We start from the raw sequence: 24,266 nt of genomic DNA, 5'->3' as shown, positions 1-24,266 counted from the left end.
ATGCATGAAAAATGAGAATATCAGGGGTCTTATTCATAAAGTCTTTGACCAGTCCTACTTCCTGGAGTCTTTCCCCTATGTTTTCTTTTAGGAATTTTATGGTTTCAGGTCTTATACTTAAGTCTTTAACCCATTTTGAGTTGATGTATGAATAAGACCCCAAAAGTACAAGCAACACAAGAAAAAATAAACAAATGGGACAATATCAAATTAAAAAGCTTCCACACTGCAAAGGAAACAATTGACAGAGCAGAAAGACAACCTACAGAATGGGAGAAAATATCTGCAAACTATACATCTGACAGGGGATTAATATTCAGAGTTTATAAAGAACTCAAACACCTATGCAGTAAAAATACAAATAATCCAATTTTTAAAAATGGGCAAAGGAGATGAATAGACATTTTTCAAAGGAAGACATACAAATGGCCTACTGGTATATAAATAAATGCTCAACATCACTAGTCATCAGAGAAATGCAGATGAAAACCACATTGAGATATCATCTCACTTCAGTTAGACTGACCTTTATTAAAAAGACCAAGAACAACAAATGCTGGTGAGGATACAGGGAAAGGGGAACTCTCTGACACAGCTGGTGGGACTGTAAAATAGTACAGCCATTATGGAAAACAGTATGGAGGTTCCTCAAACAACTACAGATAGAACTACTATATGATCCAGCAATCCCACTACTGGGCATATGTCCACAGGAATGGAAATCGTCAAGGAAGGGATACCTGCACACCCATGTTCACTTCAGCTCTATTTACAATAGGCAAAATTTGAACAAACCTAAATGTTCATCAACAGATGACTGGATAAAGAAAATATGACATATACACACAATGGAATACTACTCAGCCATGAAAAAAAAAATGAATGAAATTCTGCCATTTGCAGCAACATGGATGAGTCTGGAGAAAATTATGTTAAGTGAAATGAGCCAGACAAGGAAAGAGAAATACCACATGTTCTCACTTATAACTGGGTGCCAAATAAGAAAGAAAGAAAAAAAGAAAGAAGGAAGGAAGGAAGGAAGGAAGGGAGGAAGGAAGGAAGGGAGGGAAGAAAGAAAGAGAGAGAGAGAAAGAAGGAAGGAAAGAAGGAAAGAAAAGACCAAAACAATACATTCAATGTTCAGAAGGGGAAAACAAACCTAAGGATACTAGAGATGGGGTGGAGGTGAGCAGGGATAGGTTGGGTAAAGGGCATAAATAGAAAACATGATTTGTAATAATAATATGCTTATAATATTTTTTAAATTAAAATAAATGAGAATACCAGTTGAGATAGAAATTATTTCTATAAAACACTAACAGAAATCCTGAAGCTGAAAATTCAATAACTATTATAAAAAATTCACTAAAAGGGCTCAAGAGTAGATTTAAGCAGGAAGAAGAAAGAACCAGCAAACTTGAAAATATGACAATCGAAACTATTGAATCTGAAAAAGATAGAAGAAAATTGAACAGAGACTAAGTGACCTGTGTAACTCCGTCAAGCAAAGCAACACACAACAAGCAGAATGAATATTTAAAGAAAATATCTCAATCTTGATTAAAAACATGAATCGACAAACTAAGAAACTAAATGAATTTCAAATTAAAAACAAAAAAATTCACACTAAGATAGATTACAATCAGACTGCTAAAACACACACACACACACTCACACACACACACACACAAAGATAAAGTCTTAAAAGCAGCAAAAGAAATGCAATTAATTACATACAAGTGATCCACAGAATGATCAACAGCTGATTTCTCACAAGAAACTATGGATGGCAGGAGGTAGTGGAATAACATATTCAAAGTTCTGAAAGAAAAACTACCAAACAAGAATTCTGTATCTTGCAAAAATGTCCTTCAAAAATGAGGGAGAAATTAAGACATATCAGATTAAGCAAAGTCTGAGAGTGTTCAGTATCTCTAAATTTGACCTACAAGAAATGTTAAAGAAATTTCTTCAGGACAAAATAAAAAGACAATAGGCAGTACCTCAAAGTTGTATGGATAAGTAAGTATCTCCAGTGCTGGTAAGTATATATGTACAAACATAAAGACCAATATAATAGTATTTTTGTTTTATAATTTTATTTTTCATTTTGTACAGAATTTAAAAGACAAATGAATAAAAACAATTATAAATCTATGTTACTGGGCATACAACACATAAAGATATAATACGTGACAATGACATAAAGAGGGATTTAGAGATGGAGATATAAAGGAACACAGTCTTCATATCTTATTGAAGTTAAGTTTGTATCAATTTGAACAAGATTGCTATAAATTTAGCATGCTAAATGTAATCCCATTGGTAACCACAAAGAAAAGAAATATAAAAAAATACACAAAAGGAAGTAAGAAGGGAATGAAAACACATCACTACAAAAATATCAACTAAAGACAAAAAAGGCAGCAATAGAAGAAATGATGGACATAAAAGCTATAAGATGTGCATAAAATAATTAGCAAGTGGCAGAATAAGTTTTTCCTTTTCAGTAGCTACTTTAAATATAAATGGGGGAAGATAAACCCTCCCAGTGGGCAGAACTTCAATTGGTACCTGTTTGTTCATTTTTCTTGGGAGGCAAAATGGTCAGATGTGCTATTGTACACCAATTCATGGGCTGTGGCCAATGGTTTTGCTCACTGGTCAGGGACTTGGGAGAAACATGGCTAGAAAATTGGTGACAAGGAAGTCTGGGGAAGATGATAAATCTCTCATATCTTTGAGTAAGAAAAAAAATGTGAAAATATTTGTATCCCATGTGAATGCTCATCAAAGGGTGACCTCACGAGAAGAAAATTTTAAAAATAAAGTAAATAGGATGACCCATTCTTTGGATACAAGTCAGCCTCTTTTCCCAGCCATTCCTGTCATTGCCCAATTGCTCAAGAACAAAATGGCCATAGTGGCAGAGATGGAGGTTATACATGAGATCAGCAATATGGACTTACACTCACCAAGGTTACCCTGGCTACAGTCACTGCTGAGTGCTCAATCTGCCCGGAGCTGAGATCAACACCAATTCTCTAATATGAAAACATTCCCCATGGTGATCAAACAGCTGATTGGTGGCAAGTTGGTTACACTGGACCACTTTCATTATGGAAGGGAAAGTGTCTTGTACATGTTGGAAAAGACACTCTGGATGTAAATTTGCCTTCCTTGCACACAATGCATATGACAAAACTACCATTACTGAACTTATAGAACATCTTTTCTGCTTTCGTGGTATTCCACACAGCATTTCTTCTGATCAAGGAACTCACTTCACAGCAAATAAAGTGCAACAGTGGGCTCATGCTCATGGAACTTAGTGATGTTACCATGTTTTCTATTATTCTGAAGCAGCTGGCTTGACAGAATAGAAGAATGGCCTATTGAAGACTCCATTACTGTACCAGCTAGGTAACTATACCTTGCAGGGCTGGGAGATGTTTCTCCAGAAGTTTGTATATACTCTAAATCAGCATGCAATATATGATGCTGTTCATCCCATAGTCAGATTTCACAGCCTGGGATTCATGGGTAGAAATGGAAGTGTCACCACTCATTATTACTCCTAGTGATCCACTAATAAAATTTTTGCTTTGTGTCCTTGTAATGTTATGCCTTGTTGGTCTAGAGGTATTAGTTTCAAAGGGAGGAATTCTTCTACCAGAAGATAGAACAATGATCTATATCCATATCTATCTATAACTAGATCCTATTGGTCCTATTTCTCTTAAGAACCCCAGTAAACTACTTTGAGAAGAAATATAAAATGTCAATAGACCTACAACAATCTAGGAGACGAATCAGTAATCAGTAAACTCCTAAAACAGAAAATGCCAGGATCAGATGACTTTACTGGTGAATTCTACCAAACATTTAAAGAAGAACTAACCCCAATTATTCCAGAAATAGTAACCTATAGACCAGTGGAATCAAATGGAAAGTTCAGAATTAAACCCTTGTGTTCATGTACAATTTATTTTTAACAAGGGCACCAACTCCAATCAATGGAGGAAAGAACAGTCTCCTCAACCTATGAGGTTGAACTGAATTTCCACATGCAAAGGAATAACTTGGATTCCTACTTCATATTATATTCAAAAGTTAACTCAAAATGGATAAACTAAATATGAGTTAGAACCATAAAAATCTTATAAGAAAACATTAGGAGATAAGTTTTCATAACTTTGGTGATGGTCTCTCAGATATAACGCGAAAGCAGGAAAAGACAAAGATTGATTGGATTTCATCCAAATTAAAAACTTCTGTGCATCAAACAACATCAAGAAAATCAAAAGACAATCTACAGAAAGGTAAAAACAAAAAAATTGCAAATCATATATCTGTTAAGGGCTTAATATCCAGAGTATGCAAAGAATTCCTAAAACTCAACAAAAAATGGCTAAAGATAGAAATCTCTTCAAAGAAGATACACAAATGTCCAACAAGCCCATTAAAAGATGCTCAACATTATTAGCCATTAGGGAAATGCAAGTCAAAACCACAATAACATACCACTTCATACCTACTAAAATGATATAATCAAAAAATGGAAAATAGCAAGTACTGACAAAGATATGGAGAAGTTGGAAACCTCATACAGTGCTGGTGGGAATGTGAAATGGTACAGCTGCTATGGGAAACAGTTTGGTGGTTCCTCAAAAAACTAAACAAAAAAAACATAAAGTTGCCATATATCCCAGCATTTCCACTCCTATATATAAACTTTAAAAATTGAAAAACAGGACTCAAACAAAAGTTGAACACCAGTGACCATTACCAAGTTGTCCACAACATCCAGTAGAGGGAAACAACCAAAGTGTCTATCAAGAGATGAATGGATTTTAAAAAATTAATACATGCATACAATGGATTATTATTCAGCCATAAAAAGAAATGAAGCACGGATACATGCCACAACATGAAAAAACTTTGAAAATATTGTGCTAGTGAAATAAGCCAAAATAAAAGGCCATTTATTTTATGATTCACTTATATGAATGTCCAGAATACACAAATCTACAGAGACAGAAAATAGATTAGTGGTTGCCAGAAGGTGGGAGAGATTGGAAAGAGAAATGACAGCTAATGAATACTGGGTTTCTTTTGGGTTGATGAAAATATTCTGGAATTTGTGGTTGTGGTTACACAATTTTGTGAATATACTAATACCCACTGAATTATGCACTTCAAAATGGCAAATTTTATGGTATTTTATCTCTATGGAATTTTATCTCTGGAAAATGAGGATTAATTTTTGTCAGAGGTTTTTTGCATCTATTAGAATAATCATTCGGTGGTATACATTTAATCAATTATGTTGTGGAGCTATATTTGAAATCTTAGAATTAACCAGTGTTGAGTATTACATAATGGCTATTTTTATACCGGTAGATTTGACTTACTAATGTGTGTTTTGAAATTTTTGCTTTTTCAATTCATGTGTTATTTGGTGTTATTTGTTTTTCTGTTTTTTGAAAGTTATATTAGCCACCCTAAAATAAATTGAGAAAAAGACTATCCATTCTTAGGGGATTTTAAAAACATTTAAAATCATTTAAATGAGAATTTTTGTTTGTGATTTAATTTATTTAATGAATGCTATTATTATGCTTTTTGTTTCTATTTGAGCCAATTTGAGAATTTATTAGTTTCCAGAAAATTATTCATTTTGCCTTTTTGTTTGCAAACTTATTAAAATATGTGTTTATATTTTTCTTTGGATATTAAAATTTCTAATTGTTTCTTATGCATCATTTTTGTGGGCTCCAAATATGGTTCATATTTGCCTATATTTTTGTTACCATCATTGTCAGTTTTGCTATTTTTTTTTTTTCTGGAGCACTGGCTTTGGCTTAGATAATCATATCAATGCATGTTCATCACTAATTTTATCTGTTTCATTAATTGTATCCATAACTTTTTCTTTCCTATTGTTTTCAATGTGTTTTATCATTATTTGACCATTTAGCACATTTCTTTTCACTATTTTTCATTTCTTTTTAATTTTTTTTAAATAAGTGAATTTGATGCCTTAAATTCCCACTAAGGATTACTTAGTTTTTTTATTGTAATGTTGAATTCTTCTATATTCTTAGTACATTCTTGCTATTTTAATATGTCAATTTTTGAGAAGAGTTCATAAAATATCTTATTATGATTGTGGAATTTCCTATTTCTTAGAATTCTGTTAGTTTTTGCTTTATATATTGCTTAATCCACACAAGTTTATAATTTTTATATCTTCTAAAGGGAGTAATTTTTTTATCTGTATGTGCTTTCTCTCTATGTCCTAATATTTTTACTTTCATATTTATATTTGTGAAATTAAATTTCTAACACCAGCTTCATCTTGGTTAGTGCGTATTTTTTTTCTTTCTTTGTTTTAACTAAGTCTAAAATTCCCATGTCTGTATCATCCAACAAAATAGGGCCAGAATTTTAATTACATTTCTATATCTTTCTATCTTGCATAACACAGTTAGGTAACAGTTTATTTTATTTACAGCTTTTTCAAAAACCAAACGGATGAAATTATTTATTTTTATAAACAAAAATATCAAGATATTTTATTAATATGTTGGATCTTTATTGCTTTTTGCATCTTCCCCTTCTCTCTTTGTACACCTTTTTACTGGCTGAAATACACCCATTAATATTTATTTCAGAAAGGACATCTCAGTAGTAAACTGACTTAACTTTTGAAGCCCTTTAAGTATACTATTTTGCTCTCAGTTTTAAAATTATGGATTGCCAATTATTTTACTTTAGCACTTTGAAAATATTTATAGCTTTCAAAGGAAAAATACTTTCCCTACTCACAACACTGTGACACCAAATGTGCTGGTTTTCTGCACCAGACAATTCTCCAACTAGCTGTCTTACAATTTAATTCAATTCTGACACTAACTACTTGAAGTTAATGCAGACATCAATGATTAAGGGCTCCATCTTATAAGACTATCCCCTCTTCAGATGCCAATTGCAAGTACTAGGTCTCCAAGCTACCCACACTTCTGTCTAAGACTACCTACACCCTTATGACCTCATTTAACCTCAATTACCTCCTTATGGGCCCTATCTCCCAGTACAGTAATATTGGGAGTCAGGGATTCAGCCCATGGACTTGTGGGGGGACATAATTCAGCTTGTAATTAACACAATAATGCTACTCAAAAAAGGTTGTAGAAAATAGGTATTTTCCATGTAATTCTGTAAAGCAGTATTAGGATCAATGTATAAAAGCAAAAGGGAAGAAAATTTTGGTTTTATATACAAAAAAACTTTCTATCAATATTCAACAATGGTATTTTTTTATATTCAATGTTGCTTTCTTCATTCCTTATACTGGAATCTTTTATAGGGGCTACTAAATCAACAACCAATGCTACTATAGTGGGAACACTTGTGTATAATATGGATATATAAATTAAAGCAAACCTTTTTTTTAACCACATCTTATATTCTAATTCTACCCCCCAAAAATCTCCCTATAGGAACAAGATTATTAAAAGTTGTTAAACTATGCCTACTTTATACAAAATTAAAAAAAAAGAAAGAAGACATGGGATTCTGAGTCTGAGGAGTTTCTATTCTCTTTGTGTTCAATTTATTCAATTTCTCTTCTCTCAGAGATACACCTTGATTTGTAATGGTGAGAAAATAGATTCTGCAAATATTAATTTCAGGATTATTTTTACATGATTATTTTCTTTCATAATTTGGTAAATGTATTTTCATTTTAATCCCTTTATTTTATTGCAATGCTGCATATATTGAATATTTTGAATTCAGTTTATTTTGATTCTTAAAATAAGTTTTCTGTAAAATTAAAAATAATAAATTTAGTCAAATTAAAAATAAAATATTATTATATACATCTGTTAGAATTTGTGTAAGCTATTGCTTACATAGCAATTATAGCAAGCCATAACTTATTCCAAATAATTGTGAATAGCACAAATTTAAAAGTAATTGTATTTTTATCCAAAACCATGATTCACTATTTAAACATTCTCTCTTGTTTTGCTTAACACTTCTAGTGATTTTATATTTTTCTATACATTAATACAATTGCTTCACCAGCATGTAGTCTGTATTCCCACATTGCATCTGAGAGTTGTTTAAAATATTTTGGCAGATCCACTAAATGTCATGAATAATCTTAGAGTTGGTCCAAGGAATATCATTGCTTCAACACTGTTAACGACTTCTTTCGGAGACAGAGTCAAACCATGCACCATGTATGACAGAAAGAATGCTTCTAGACATTCAGCCAAAATTCTGGCTTATATATTGTTTTTCTTTATCAGTCGTGTAAGCATGAATATTTTCAGCTTGACCTTGACAACCTTTTAAATTATTGAGTAAATTCAAAAGCAGGTTTTTTTTCACTTCTTCACATAAGCCAAAATCTCTACTTCTTACAACAAACCATTGAAATATTCGTGAATTTCAACTTTATTGTTTTCCTCTCATTTAGAGACTTAGCTGGACTATTTTAGTAAAGTCTATTTCTCCTTCAGTGGAAAGGTACTGATGTCATTCCACAGAGGGCACAGCTCGGGCAGTGGGCAATCGCCTTGGATGACAGTAGTTTTAGCAGGATTCTGTTTGGCTCTATCTTTTCCTGCTCTCTCTGTTAAGCTTCCTGCCTCTGCTGGTGTTTCATTCAGCTTTTAGTCTCCATAATTGCAGATTGCTCTCTTGTTTTCAATGATGCCCTAAAATATAAATTGCTCCCACAGTCTGATCCAATTAAACCCAGCCCATTGCAGAGGTAAATTTTGAGTAATTTTTGAGGTTTGTTTTGACCTTAGGAGGGCTCTTGTTAGCTTTTTCTTCACCCAGTTCCTCTCTCTGGTAAAGTTGCTGGCCTAAATTTTAACTTGTGGCTCTTAATTGTTTATCTCCAGAATTGCCTTTGTTTTTGAGCAACTTTCAGTTTGAACTTCTCTACAGTTGGCTTCAAATTAAATCATTTCCCTTAGCGAGAGGTTCAGAACTCTCTATTTTTATGGACTTCCTGCCTACTGGGTGGGGGGAGGGGGAAACAATTGAGCCTCTGCTCTGGACCTGAGGGCAGGAAGAATGGCATGATCCTTCCAGAGTGACAGGGACACACCAGGTCCTCTTCAGAGTGAGTCCTACCCAGTGCCCCTTTAAAACAGTGCAGCAGGGGATACCCTGGGTATCAGGAAAGGAGAGCAGTACAAATATGTGAGTTGCAAATTAGGGGTAAAGTTCAGAGCCAGAGCATCCTGAAGGTCCTACATGTGGGGGAGGGGGCAAGGGATGATCGCTAAAAAAAGGTAACTGATCATCTTCTTGAGTTGCCTTCCCAATGTGGATCTTCCTCCCTATGAGTGAGCTGAAGAAAGGATGATTATTCTCTCAATATTCTTGGCCTGCCTCCACCCTATTAGTGGGTGTCGAGCCACCAATCTCTCAGCTTCAAATGCTAGGAATTTAGCTTCTGCAACTTGGATCTGAGAGGGACAGAAATTCTGGCAACCAGTCTCTCTTAGTGGGGGAGCATATCCATTTTCTGTGAGCTGAGGGGAGAGGAAGCCCCTTTTTCTCAACCCCACCCAAAAAGATTGGAAATTCTGTGAAAACATTTAGTGGGAAGAGGGAAAAGGGAAAGCTGTTCAAGGCCCAAGTGCCACAGATTATAGCTGTTGGTATTGCAGTTTAGAAGATCTTCTCGAAAAATGTTTATTTGCTATTGGATAATTTTTAAAGATTTTTAATGATTTTTTAAAATAATTTTTTCAGTTATGGTTATTTCCAGGAGAGAGGGTTTATGGAGCTCATCATGCTGCCATTCTAGAAGTCACATCTTACATAATTATTCAGGTTATTTCAAATATTATTTATTCTTTACATTTATTGTGTATTATATCAACAATATCAGTTTGAATCTTCATCCCATCTTTTGCTATGGGCCAAATGTATCCTCAAAAGATCATGTGTTGAAAACTCGGTCCCTACCGTAACAGTGTTAAGAGGGTGGGAAATCTCATAATATTGGAAAGTCAGGGCCTTTAAGAGGTAATTGGATTTTGAGGACTGTACCTTCATGAATAGATTAATCCATTAATGGAGTAAGAGATTGATTGTTTAATGGGTTGTCATGGGCGTGGACTGGTGTCTTTATAAGGATGGCACATGAGAGCACTCTTGTCATTCTTGCCATGTGATTGCCTTGTTGCCCTAGGAGCCTGCAGAGATTTCCTACCCAGAAGAAGGCCCTCATTAGGTGCACCTCCTGGACCATGGATGTTCCAGACTCCAAAACAACTAAGAAATAAATTCTGTTTCTTTGTAAATTACTCAGTTTTAAGTATTCTGCTATAAGCAATAGAAAATAGACTGCTACAGAAAATTGTTACTGAGAAGTGGGATGTTGCTTAGGAAAATACCTGAAAATGTGGAAGCAGCTTTGGAACTTGCTAATGGGCAGAAGCTGGAAGAATTTGGAGGAGCAAGCTAGAAAAAGCCTAGATTTTGGTTAAGGTTTAGAAAACAAGAAGACCGGGGAAACTTTATAACTTCTTAGAGATTGGTTAAATGGTGGTGACCAGCATGTTGATAGAAATATGGACAGTAAAGGCCATTCTGAAAAGTTCTCAAATGGATATAAGGAAGAGTTTATTGGAAACTGGAACAACAGTCACCCTTGTTATAGGTTTGCAAAGAACTTGGCTGTATACTGTTCATGCCCCAAAGTTTTATGGAATGTGGAACTTAAAACCAGGGTATTTGGTGGCAGAAATTTCTAAGCAGCAAAGTATTCAGGAAACTGTGTGGATACTTGTTATAGCCTCCACTAATTTATGGTAGCAAATCATGATGTAAAGCTGAAAATTACAATTAAAAAGGAAGTGCAGGGTAAAAAATTGGAAAAATCTCAGCCTGGCAAGGTAAAGAGCAAAAACGTGTGTTGTGGAGAGAAAACCAAGGATGTAGCCCAACAACCATCTGCTAAGGAGAATATGGAGAGAAGGGATCATCAAGAGAATGGAAGAAAAACCTCAATGGCATTTCAGCGGTCTTTGAAGTTGACCCTTCCATCACAGACCCATAGGTGTTGGGAGACAGAATGGTTTTAGGAAATAGGCCCAAGACACCCTCCATAGGCTCACTGCCCAGGTTGCTACTCCCTGCACCTCGATTGTTCCATGTGCTCCATCCATGGCTAAATTGGCCTCAGAGGCTGCCGGACCTGCTGATTTGAAAGATAAAATCCAGAAGCCTCGGCAGCATCCATGTAGTGTTAGGCATGGCCAGATTTCAAAGCATGTATGGAAAAGCCTGGGGGACCAAGAAAAGATCTGTTGCAAGGATGGAGTCACCACAGAGCCTCCACTAGAGCAATGTTGAACAGAAATGTGGGATCTGAGTTGCAGTAAAAAAGACCCCACCAGTGCCATGCCTATCAGAGCAGTGGGAGCAGGATTGCTACTAGAACCCAGAATTGGGAGAGCTGAAGCATGGAGGGAGCCCATGAGAGCTGTAGGGAAGAGGCTGCTCAAGGATTTGGGGTCTAAACCCTGGCACCAGTGTGCAAAGTATGCCGGACATGGAGTCAAGGTAGATTATTCCCCAGCTTTGAATTTTAATGCCTGTCTTGCTAGTTTTTGGAAATGCTTAGGACCTGTTACCCCTTTCTTTTGACCTATTTCTCATTTTATGACTGGAATATGTACCCTTTGCTTGTCTCACCATTATATCTTGGAAGTAGATAACTTGTTTCATTTCACAGAAGTGAGACTTTGGACTTTTGAGTTGAAACAAGTTAAGACTTTGGAGGTGGAATGAATATTTACATGTGAGAAGGACATGAACTTTGGGGCCAGGGGTGGAGTGCTGTGGGTCGAATGTGTCCCCCAAAAGTTCATGTGCTGGGAATTAGATCAGCACTGTAACACTGTTAAGGTGGGAAATCTCCTTATGATATTTGAAAAATGGGGCCTTTGAGAGGTGATTGGATCGTAAGGACTGTATCTTTGTAAACGAGTTAATCTATTCATGGAGTAATGGGTTGATGGTTTAATGGGTTGTCATGGTTATGGACTGGTAGCTTTATAAGGAGAGCACATAAAAGAGCTCTTGCCATCCTATCCGTGTGATTGCCCGCATCACCACAGGATCCTGTAGAGAGTTCCCACCCAGAAAAGGGCCCCCATCAGATGCTCCCCCTGGACCGTGGAAATTACCCACCTGTGAAACTGCAAGAAATGCATTTTTTCTTTATAAATTACCCAGTTTCAAGCAACAGAAAATGGACTATTACAACCTTCGTATATAATTTGTCCATTATAGACCAAGTTTTAAAATCATATCTAATAAATTCAGAATTTTTTCTTTTCTTTTTTTTTTTTTAAGGATACACTATGTTGTTAGAGGCCCCAAAATATACACCTTTATATGTGGCTACATGTGACATACATGATGTTATTCTTTTAAGAATATCACACAAATGTTCTGTTCTCTAATGCATTTGTCTTCGTTGAATACTATTGATTGTTTTTTATTTAGTTAGCTTTGCTCTTCGGTTCTATAACTAGATATAAACTGTTTTGTCTTCAAGTACATTTTCCAGTCTTTTAATTGAGAAACAAATGTTTTTAGTTATAGGTAACTTAATTGGCAAAGTTGAATGTGAAGCTAACTTCTGCAACATTTAATAGTAGAAGCAAAATATGTTGCATTTTAAGTTAGCATTTAAAAACTAGTTATTACATTTTCTTTCTCCATTTTAAAAACAGAGTAAAATAAAATATAAGTTTCTATCATGTTAATCCAATGTAATTTTATATAACTAATTTGAATCAGAATTTGTTTTGATAGAAACATTCTCCCAATGCCAGAAAGATGCAATGGATTTTCAAACAATTTCCTAATTTTCGATTATAATATTCTTATCCTTCTAGTGGACAGGATGGAGTTGCATTTGATGCTTCTGAGATGTGACTTTGATAGGCATAATTGTCTTCCTTTATTCTCATTATATTGGTCCTAATTAAATGTTCATTTTGTAAAGATTGTAAAAGTCCAGATATTTCAGACCTGTTCAAGTTCTGGATTTGATGAGAATAATTTTATTGCTGCCCATATGTTCTTTCATAGATTTTTAGTGTGTCAGTGGCATGTGGCCACTCAAAAGTGTGGAATATAAGGGAGTTGTCCTGTTGCCCAGGTCTAAGGACCGTGCTGTTAATAGGAAAATGTAATGTTACACTAAAATTCCAAAGGCACTCCAATCCAATCACTGCAGATAGGAGACTGCCAGTACTGAAAACTGCAAGACATGTTCTTTTCTGAAATATCTAAAATTGAGATTTGGGGACTATAGCTCTTAATTTTGCTCCTCAAAAGTTTTGTGTTATTTGTGAACACCCTCCCCCACAAATAATTAAGACAACAATGAGCAGAGGAGTATGATTTACAGACGGTAAAGACAAGCTTCTGGGAGAGTTTACTTCTGAAGCATCTGTTAAGAGTCAGGTTCAATTGAGATGATGAGGTGGCAACATGAAAAAACCTTTGTTTTCTGGAAATCAGTTGTGTGCTGGTGTAGGAGTTAGGAATGAGCATGTTCTGTTTCCCCAAGTAGAGGTTTCAAGTGTAATTGATACCAGTATAGGCAACAGATACTCAATATTCAAAGTTGGTCAAGAACCTCATCTAGAAGAGGGAGATCAGTGGAAAAGCTCAAAGCTGTTTTCCATATTTCTGAATAACAAATCTCTTAGCCACGGAATCAGTGGCACCCCAAAGGTTTTTGCTAAATTGCTGAAGGAGCTCTATTTCACTTACAAACCTCAGTGATGGGTGAGTGCTAGACTCACGCATTTCCTCTGCCTCATTCTCCCCTTGTTCCTTGAGGACACACACAGATATACCAAAAAAGGCACAGACCAAATGTTCAACTCATTAGACAAAGGCCTGGATTAAAAACAAAATTATGACGACATAACTGTGAGTCCACTCAGCCCTGAAATGAATTGTGGAAAACTCTGCATTTTGAGAGAAAGGCTAGAGCAGCAAAAGGGACAAAGGATACTAGGAAAATAGTCAGCCCCCTGACAGTCTGGAGAACACCCTAGTGAAGTATCCTAGCCTAGGACATGAGAAAAATATAAAGAATATTGTATGTCCTCCCAGAAGTTGTAATCCAGCAGGCATGACAATTTATATTTATATATTTGCATATAGAAGCAGGAGTTAAGCACTAAATCGCATGGTGTTGACTGTGATCAAATGTAGTTGGATTGGTAGAAGGAACACTACTAAATAGATTACTAATTAGATTCCTTCATGGTGTTTCCATAATTTAGGTATATATAAAGTTGTAAGAATGTCACTAAATTTACTCAAAAAACGCTCTTGGAAGTTCCCAGTAAAATTCCCAATGATCTCTATGGAATTTGAGTCTTCCCTGAAATCCTCTGTAATTCTACTCCCATTCACAAAACCTTTATTGGTTTTTCTCCCATATTCAGACTACTCGTGCTCAGATTCCTTTTTCTTCTTCTAAGTAATCCATCACATATTCCTCCCCAGGACTTTTTATTTTTCTTAGTTCTCAACTCTTTAATTTATACTTTTTATTCTTTGACTTCAATTATTACATGTATTTGTATATAGTGTTCGTTTCTGCCTCTGGTCCTGATATCAGTTAGTACTTTTTCCCTCCAAACTACAAGAAGCAACTCTGCCTAACTTAAGAAGGAAATAAATTTGTTAAAGGATATTTTGTTAAACACTGAATCATTGGGAGGGCTACAGAGCTTGACCTGGAGGGTAAACAGCCAGGAACAATTCTTCTAATGTGCCACAGAGATGGTCTCATGAAAATACCATCAGGCACAGACACTGCAGCTCCACCTTCATTGAATTCATTACTAACTCTGAAAACTGACACAAGTGGCATTCTGCTGTCTCCTCAAACAACTGGAGTCTCAAACAACTCTTGCTTTTTCACTTACCAGCTTCTTGTTTTCAAATGTGTTTAGAGAAGTCTGATCAGTAGAGCTTTGATCATGTATCTGAACTCTAGCTGCAAGGAAGACTAGGAAAACACTTGCCTGGCATCTTTTTGTTCCTAGATTAAGAAACTGCCCTGTAAAATAAGATACCCCCAAAATAGAAAGGGTGGTCAGTTGCAGAAAAAAAAGTCTGCTATATTTCCAGATTTTCTAAAAAGAGCTTCATTCTAATTCCAAATAGTTAGTTGAATATCTTAAGTTTTATCCCACTATGCACCTTAAACACGTAATATCTCTGGATAATGCACTACCTTATGCCCTTAAAATGAGTAATCATGATTTTCTCCTTACTGGTCTCTCTGCTTCTGTCACTTCTGCCTCCAAGTTATCTTACATATGAGTTTATCAGTCATATATATCTGCAAGGCTAACTCTTCCCTTTCCTTTATCCACACTCACACTCTACTTTCTTAATAATCCCTGCACTAACACTTGATTTAAAATTGTTGCTGATACTTCCTTTCCATACTCCTGATCCCCTTTCACCTACTCCCCCCTTTTTTCCCACATTAGTTCTTATCAGCTTCTACTAAACCACACCATTTGCTCACTTAGTATATCTGTTCTTTGTTATTAATTACTCCTTGCATGAACCTAAGTTCCATGAGAACATGGATCTTCATCTGTTTTGTTAAATGATCTACTTGGAGCATCTAGAGCACTTTCCCATGGGAGATTTCCAATACATATTTCTTGAGTGGAATATATTGAATCATCTCAGAAAAGACAAAATTAAAGTGGCACATAGGAATATTAGTTTGGCATTGGCATTTTTTTAAAATGCAGGGCAACATGGTACTGAGTGGGACTAAAGAATGAGTATGCAGAGAAAGTTCCAGAGAAATATATGATATAGATATAAACATATTCAAATACAAACATATATGTGTGTATATACATATATATTTACTTGTGTATGTAACAGTAGCTTCAGACTGAAACCCAAAAGGCAAAGTCTAAAAGGAAAGTCAGATTGAAGACTCTGAGTTCACGGTGAGAAGACCAGTGGCACTTGGGATTGAGTTCAAGAGTCTAAAACTAGAGTCAGCATCCAGAAAAAATGATAGAAACTTCCAGTATTACCTCAGACAACCTATTAATATATTCATTTTAAACCTCCAAGAATTCTACCCTTGGATTAAATCAGTGAATATAAACACTCAAATAATACCTAATAGTTCTCAAATAATATCTAATAGTTTATACAAGTAACCACCATTTTTCTTTATTATTGCCATCTTACTTTTCATTAAGACTAAATTTCCAAATTTTAGATGATATTTCCTTTTAGATTTTCTGCCACTGCTTCATATTCACTGTTAAGAAGTCAATGCCAAAAGACCAACTGCCATTGTAACTGTTTACACTTCAATCACTGTTATAAAAATACCAGGGAAACCTAGAGCTAAAGAAGCTGATGTTTTCTTTACAGCCTCCTTTTTCGATCTTTTAAGTAAGCCCTGTTATTTATTTCTACGTTTTTAAATAAAGACAAGGATCCTGCTATCACAATTATTAATTCATTTCTTCAATTATTTATACATTTCATCATTTATTCACTTAATCATTAAGTAAATGTTCATATATTATGTCATTAATTAGCTTATTTAGTAAAAAATAACAGAGGTACCTACTATGATCCAGGCTGCTACTAGACACTGTGGCTTCAGCTTTTCCTTTATCTTATATTTAGTGAAACAGAAGTAAGTAACCTAAAAGTAATAATATGATTTTTGTTTATGATACATACAAAATATAATGTGGTGTGTGTGCATGTGTGTGAGTGTGTGTGTAGTGGGTGATACTGTGGAAGATTACTCCAATTTTCTGAAAGTACTGAGTGTTCTGTTGCATAATTAATTTTTTATCACTATAGAATCTCTTTATGATGCCAAATCTTTCTATCAAGGGAGAAGCCTTTGTGGTCAGACCAGAAAAATTGAAACGTAAATAAGCTTGCTCTTAGCCAAAACATCCATCATTGCCTAAAATGGACCACATTCTCATGCAATTATAAAAATTTGAGCAATAGAGTAGAATTCTGAGATGAAATGTCATAAGAAATATTAAATTTTTTTTTAGTTAATGACCTTGAGAAAAAGGTGTTATGTATTTCAACATTTGTTAATGTAATCTGTTATATACTACTGACAGGACAGGCTGGTTTCTGATCTGTATATATAAAACATACCTGCCTACTGCATTGTGCTTCAAGTGGTGCTAATGTATTTTGTTCACTTTACTATAATATACTTCCTTTCCAGAATGGCTTTTCAAACCCACTCATTTTCTTCTGTAGCCTGTGTTTAAAGCTGTAGATTGAGAAGTCACGCCTTCGTGACTGCCCAATTTTAATCTAAAATTTAAAGTTGTGGTTCCAAGCAGTTATCACTCTTCTGCAGCCTCACTATCTGCCAGTAAACTGGGAGAAGACACAAGTTCCTGCACCAAATGGTCTTTTGCATGGCTGAATAGCTCAGCTGAGAGTATGCTGTATAAGAATTCAGGGAAAGTATATAGCATCCTTGCCCAGATTTTTTAAAATGTAGACAAGCTATTGCACAGATAAAGACAAATTGACCAAACCAAAGACTGTAAGGATGACTTGGCTCTAAAATAAGTGGCTCGCTTAATAAAAATTATTGGAAAACTGGACTTTAGTAAGCATAGGATGCCAGTAATTTACTGATGTGCACTGAGGACAGTTATACACTGCATATAGTATATTAATCCTTGAGTACATCCAAGGAAAAGTCATCAATGAGATCAAAGAAAATTGAAAAGAGCTAGTTCTTAAAGTATTCACTTAAATCAATTTGTGTCAACTATAATTCAAGGGAACATCTTAAGGAAAGAAGAAACAGGTTGAATAAACCCCATATGTCTCAATCAATCAATAAAATATCTTTGGGTCAAGAAATTTTTAAAAAGCCTTTTAAATATCTTAATACTTTTAACCATAAGAAATATATTAAAGCAGAGCAAAGAAAAGCCTTAGATATAGTTCCCTTTCTGTCAAGACATATTTAAAATGTACTGCACAGTATGATTAAGCAGTTAAATTTAACAGAGTATAAGTTTCTGCTCCCACAGGACAATTTTTCTTTGCTTGTATTGATTTACTAACACCTTATTGAGTGAAATGCATGTTTTGTGGGGTGTTTTTGGTAGTCTTATTGATTCCCTGAAAGCTGAGAGGATGGGAAACATAGAAAAGGTTTTTATTTTATTTTTCCATTGCAAAGCCAGTCATGGTCAAGCTTAAAACTCAAAAGTAATCTCTACTTATAAACTATACCCCTTTAAAAATGTTTTCCCTTTGAAGCCAAAAAAAGCTAATTAGGCTTTAAGCTTCATTAATGGAAAGGAAGGAAGGTGATTGTCTCTTTCTGCTCTGAGTTTGTAGACCAAAACTACAAAAAATTGTAGTCAAGTCTGAGTGATAAACTTTAAGGAAGACTAGAGATAAATTACAAATGCATAAAGAAGAGTTTGACCAAAATACTGAAGAAACTATACACCAAGTAAATGGGAAGTCTGTGTATTTTATTGTTTTGTTTTGATTTGTTTATGCATAATTAGTATCATTATGCATTTGGAACACTGCTATGTAGAAGAGGGATTAGATCTCGAGTTTAATCTGTAGGGAAGCTGACTTGAATCAACAGAAGAAAGAATATTTTCAGTGCTTTGAAAGATGTACTGAAAAAAAGAGAAGGTAATTTTCATAATGAGATGTGCTAAAGCTGGAAGGGATATATTATAGAGAGGATTCTAAAAAAAAAAAGTCTCAGATTACAATCTAAATTGTATGAACTTTAAGTTTCACCTAAACCAGAACTCTGTGATATCATTAAAGCTCATGTATGTTTCTGTATGGTAGATAAATATTACTGCAAAGGCATGAACATCCTAATTTTTAAATTAGATACTCTGTGCTTTCATGAGAGAAAATAGTATCTGTAAGAGAGAATTACACCATTATTGAACATTTTTAGATTAAACAATTGAAATAGAGAAAATAAAAAATTATTTCAATCCCTCTATTTGCACATTAGCATAGTAACATGATAGTGAGTTTTCCCATTTTATGACTGTATTTCTTTTACATTATCATAAGCATTTCATAAATATAGTGTATTTTGAATTTCATATGTCAGTTTTATTTTTATATTGCTACATGGTTTAATGATATTTTATAAATAATATTTTATAAATTTTATATAAATTTGATTTTATATTTCTATAAATTTCTTTTTAAAATATTTTATAAAGGTTTTATAAATATTTAATAATTTATTATTAATTATTTCCTTATTGCTGTGTATTTAGGGTAAATTGAAAGTTTTGCATTACAAGTAATACTGAGAACAACATTAATGCATATGGATTCCCCCATATATTGAATTACTTTTGTAGAATGGCTTCCCAGAAGTAGTTTTATTAAGTCACATGGCATGAAGAGTTTAAGACTCCTTGTATAGAGTGCCAAATTGCTTTCCAAAAGTGCTATATCTTTTTATTCATCCTTCAATTTGGTTTTAATTTCAGAAATGCATTGACAACCTTTCTAGTATGATTTTTATAAATGCTTTTAACACTTGAAATATGTTATTCTTCTTTCATAGTCTTTTCAAATATGACACACTGTGTATTCTTTCCATGCAAATAGGCACATCCAAAAGAAAGTATGGGATAATTATTTTTTGTAACTTACCTATCTGAAAACTAAGTATAATACAACTGGCTTTTGAAAAACTGGACACATTAATGATGACCCATTACAGCTATGATCCTATATGATGCTCTAGGTTTTGTGCTTTCTGTCAGCACCACAGTGTCCTCACAACTTCAGCCTGTTTTCTTATCTTTCCTACTTCTAAGGGCTTGGGATTTTCTCCTATGTCTCCCACCTGGGAGCCATCTTTCCTTCATATCATCATATCCATTTTTCTTGTTAATTGATCACAGAAGCAACCAACTATCAGGACAGGTTTTTTCACTGACGATGATGATAATGATAACAACATTAAATAATAAATAATAATGCATGCTTAATTGTTGTTTTTCATATGCCAGACACTGTGTAAATAACATATGTGATCTCAATTTTAAACTTACTTTATTTATTGAAATGTAATTGATTGTACATATCTGTGGTTTGCCAGATTGAATATCAATACCTGTGTGCAATATGTCATGTTCAAATCTGGATAATTAGTATATTCAACTTTATACAATGTAATCATTTTTGTGGCCATTCACCAATTTCTGGCTAATCCTTTCTCCCTCTCCCTTTTCCCACCTTTGGTAACCTCAGTTCCATTCTCTTCTTTGAAAGTTCAAAATCATTGTGATTGGTGTATCAGTCTTTTTTATTTATTTGTATATTTTTTTAGCTTCCACTTATGAATGAGGACATGGTATTTATTTCTATGCTTGACTTCTTTCACTTATCATAATTTTCTCCAGGTTCTTCCATCTGAAAATAGCAGAATTTCATTCTTTTTTTATCACACAGTAGTATTCCATTGTGTACATATACCACATTTTTCTTATACCAGCATCTGTTGATGGACATATAGGTTTGTTCCAACTCTTGACTATTGTAAATAGAACTGTGATAAACATTGGAGTGCAAGTATTCCTTCATCATGATGATTTCCATTCCTTTGGGTATATACCCAGCAATGGGATTGCTGGATCTTGAAGCAGTTCTTTTTGTAGTTGTCTGAGAAACCTCCATACTATTTTACATACTGGCCATATTAATTTACAGTCCCACCAAAAGTGTAGAAGTGTCCCCCTTTCTCCACATCCTTGCCAGCATTTGTTATTTGCTGTCTTTTTAATAATGGCCAGTATAACTGGCATGAAATGGTATCTCAGTGTGTTTTTGATTTGCATTTCCCTGATGCTTAGTGATGTTGAGCATTTTCTCATGACTCTGTTGGCCATTTGTATCTCTTCCTTTGAGAAATTTCCGTTCAGCTCTTTTGCCCATTTTTTGATCGGGTTACTTGTTTTTTACTGTTAAGTTGTTTAAGTCCCTTATATATTCTGGATATTAAATCCTTCTTGGATATATAGTTCACAAGTATTTTCTCCCATTCTGTAGGCTGTCTTTTCACTCTGTTAATTGTTTCTTTTTCTGTTCAGAACTCTTTGGTTTGAGGTAGTCTCATTTGTTTATTTTTCTTTTGTTGCCTGTGCTTTCAGGGTCCTATTTTGAAAGACTTTGCCCAGTCCTACTTCCTAAAGACTTTCCACCATGTTTTCTTTTAGGAGTTTTATAGTTTCAAGTCTTATACTTAATTCATTAATCCATTTTAAGTTGACTTTAGTATATGACAAGAGATATGGGTCTAGTTTTATTTTTCTACATATGGATGTCCAGTTTTCCCAGTACTGTTTATTGAAGAGGCAGTTTTTTCCCCAATGTAAGTTCTTGTTGCCTTTGTCAAAGATCAGTTGCCTGTAAGTATGTGGGTTGATTTCTGGGTTCTCTATTCTGTTTAATTGTTCTCAGTGTCTGTTTTTATGCCAATACCATACTGTTTTGGTTACTATAGCTTTGTAATATAATTTGAAATCAGGTAGTGTTATACCTCCAGATTTATTTATTTTTTCTTTACTCAGGATTACTTTGGCTATGTGGGGTCTTTTGTTGTTCCATATTAATGTTAGGATTGTTTCTTTTCTATTTCTGTGAAGAATGTCATTGATATTTTGATGAGAATTGCACTGAATCTATAGATCACTTTGGGTAGTATGGACATTTTCACAATGTTAATTCTTCCAGTCCAAGAGCATGGACTGTCCTACCATTGTTTGTGTCCTCTTTAATTTCTTTCAGTAGTGGTGTGTAGTTCTCATTGTAGAGATCTTTCACCTCCTTTTGTAAATTGATCCTAGGTATTTTGGGGGGGAGATGACCATTATAAATGGGCTTTATTTCTTGATATCTTTTTCTGCTAGTTCATTATTGGAGTATAAAAACCCTATTGCTTTTTGCATGTTGATTATTATCCTGCAACTTTACTTAAATCATTTATCATCTCTAAGAATTTTTTGGTAGAGTCTTTAGGTTTTTCTGTATACAGGATCATGTCTTCTGCAAACAGTGGCAGTTTGACTTTGTCTTTTCCAGTGTGGATGCCCTTTATTTCTTTCTCTTGCCTGATTGCTCTGGCTAGCACTTCCAATACTATGTTAAATAGGAGTGGTGAAAGTGGGCATACTTGTCTTATTCCTGATCTCACAATATGCTGCCACAACCCATTTTACAGAGAAACTGAAGCTTAAAGGTAATTTTCCTATGATAACACTTCTTATAATTGCTAAAACTAGGATTTGAATCCATACTTTTATCCCAAAGTCACAGTTTTTAAAAAAGTCAATTTTCTTTAGACAAATTATATATGATAGTAAAAGCAAACACAGACAGGCTTTCAGTTATTTTGAGCAACGACCCATGGTCTACGTTTTTTACATACAGGAGTCAAGTTTATTAAAATTTCCTCTTTATGGAGTTCATTGAACTTGTTCTGAAGTAGTATTGATCCTAAAGAAATATTAATTTTGTTTTTATTAGTGAGCCCTTATTGCAGTCCACAATCTTCTTTCTAAGTTGCTTAAACTATACCTTTTTTCTCATTTATCAGCTTTGACTCCCAATTCAGTTACACTGGCTATTTTAAAGTAGATGACCTTCAATTCCCGTTTGACCCTCAACTTGCACTGTCTTTTTCTTCTTTTATAAATATCCTTCAAATTGCATCTGTTCTTTTATGGAATATAGACTATCATGTTGTCTTTTTTTCTAAAACAGCTTTATTGATATATAACTTATGTATCATATAATTCATCCATTTAAAGTGTGCAAGTCAATGGCTCTTGGTTTGTTCACAGAGTTATGTAACCATTACCATAATCAATTTTAGAATATTTTTATCACCCAGAAAAGAAGCTTTGCCACCATCAGTAGTCATTCCCCGTTTCTCTTCCCCACCACCACTTACTTCTCACCCCAGCCCTATAAAACATCCCCCCGACACACAGCCAAGCAACCACTTATCTACTTTCCGTCTCTATATATTTGCCTATTCTGAACATTTTAAAAAATATATATTCCTCCTATCTAGCTGTAATTGTATATCGTCTGATCAACATCTCTCCATCTCTCCCCCCTGACACCAACCACCGAAGCCTCTGGTAACCACCTTTCTACTCTCTACTTCTATGAGCTCAGCTTTTATAGATTCACATTGTCCTAATTAGTATAATTAGAGATTGTAGGTCTTCTCTTTGTTTGTTTTGTTCAGTAATCATCTTCTACAATTCACATTAGTTGAAAACAATCACCTCACTTGGATTTGACATTCAAGAAACAAGACGGGAAGGTTATAAAGAAAGGGTTTTACAAAGATTTTTTTCTGTCATACTGGCTTAAAATTACATAACTACACTTCAAAACTGTGTCAGTGAAGACATATTACACTTTCCAAAGGGCTTAAATTATAATGTGTGGGAGGTTAAACACAAGGAAAAAATTGGCTTCATAAATGAAAAATAAAAGTTAATAAAAAAGACATTTGTTTGATGAATCAGCAAAATTACTCCAACACTCGAGTATGGCAGAATTTCTCTGACACAGAATTGGGAACTTTAGGCATCCTAAGAAGCTGCTCTCACACAGGTGATTGGATAGCCCTGAATAGTGATCCTGGAAATAAAGACATCAGTTTTTATTCTCTCTCTTCCTCTGCCTTGGCATACAACTAGATAAATACACAAGGTAACTGTTATTTCAGCATTGGAATATGATCGGTGCAAGACAGCAATCCTTGAAAAAGGAAAAATTCAAGAGGTAAGTTTCTTGGACATCTAAGCACTTTGCCTGGGAACAGTTTTCAAAACACAGCACAGTGAGATGGAGACCAAGTGTTAAAGTTGAAACTACTCAAAGCTTTCAAGAGATAAACTGTTCTGAGGTTGAGAGCACAAAAAGGTCATGAAGATCAGGAGCTCTGGAGTTCTAGTCCAGTGAAAGTAGAAGTATGTCTATGGAAAACATCATTAAAATACTAGGCATTCTGTGCTGCAGCAGTACTTATGAGGAAATATATAGTGTTAAAAATCTATATTAGAAGACAGGTCTCAAATTAATGACCTCAACTTCCACCTTAAACAAATAGAAAC

The sequence above is a fragment of the Cynocephalus volans genome, chromosome 4 (assembly GCF_027409185.1).
Source record: "Cynocephalus volans isolate mCynVol1 chromosome 4, mCynVol1.pri, whole genome shotgun sequence".
NCBI classification, from domain to species: domain Eukaryota; kingdom Metazoa; phylum Chordata; class Mammalia; order Dermoptera; family Cynocephalidae; genus Cynocephalus; species Cynocephalus volans.
The sequence above is the reverse complement of the archived record's forward strand: the minus strand, read 5'-3'. Positions refer to the sequence as shown.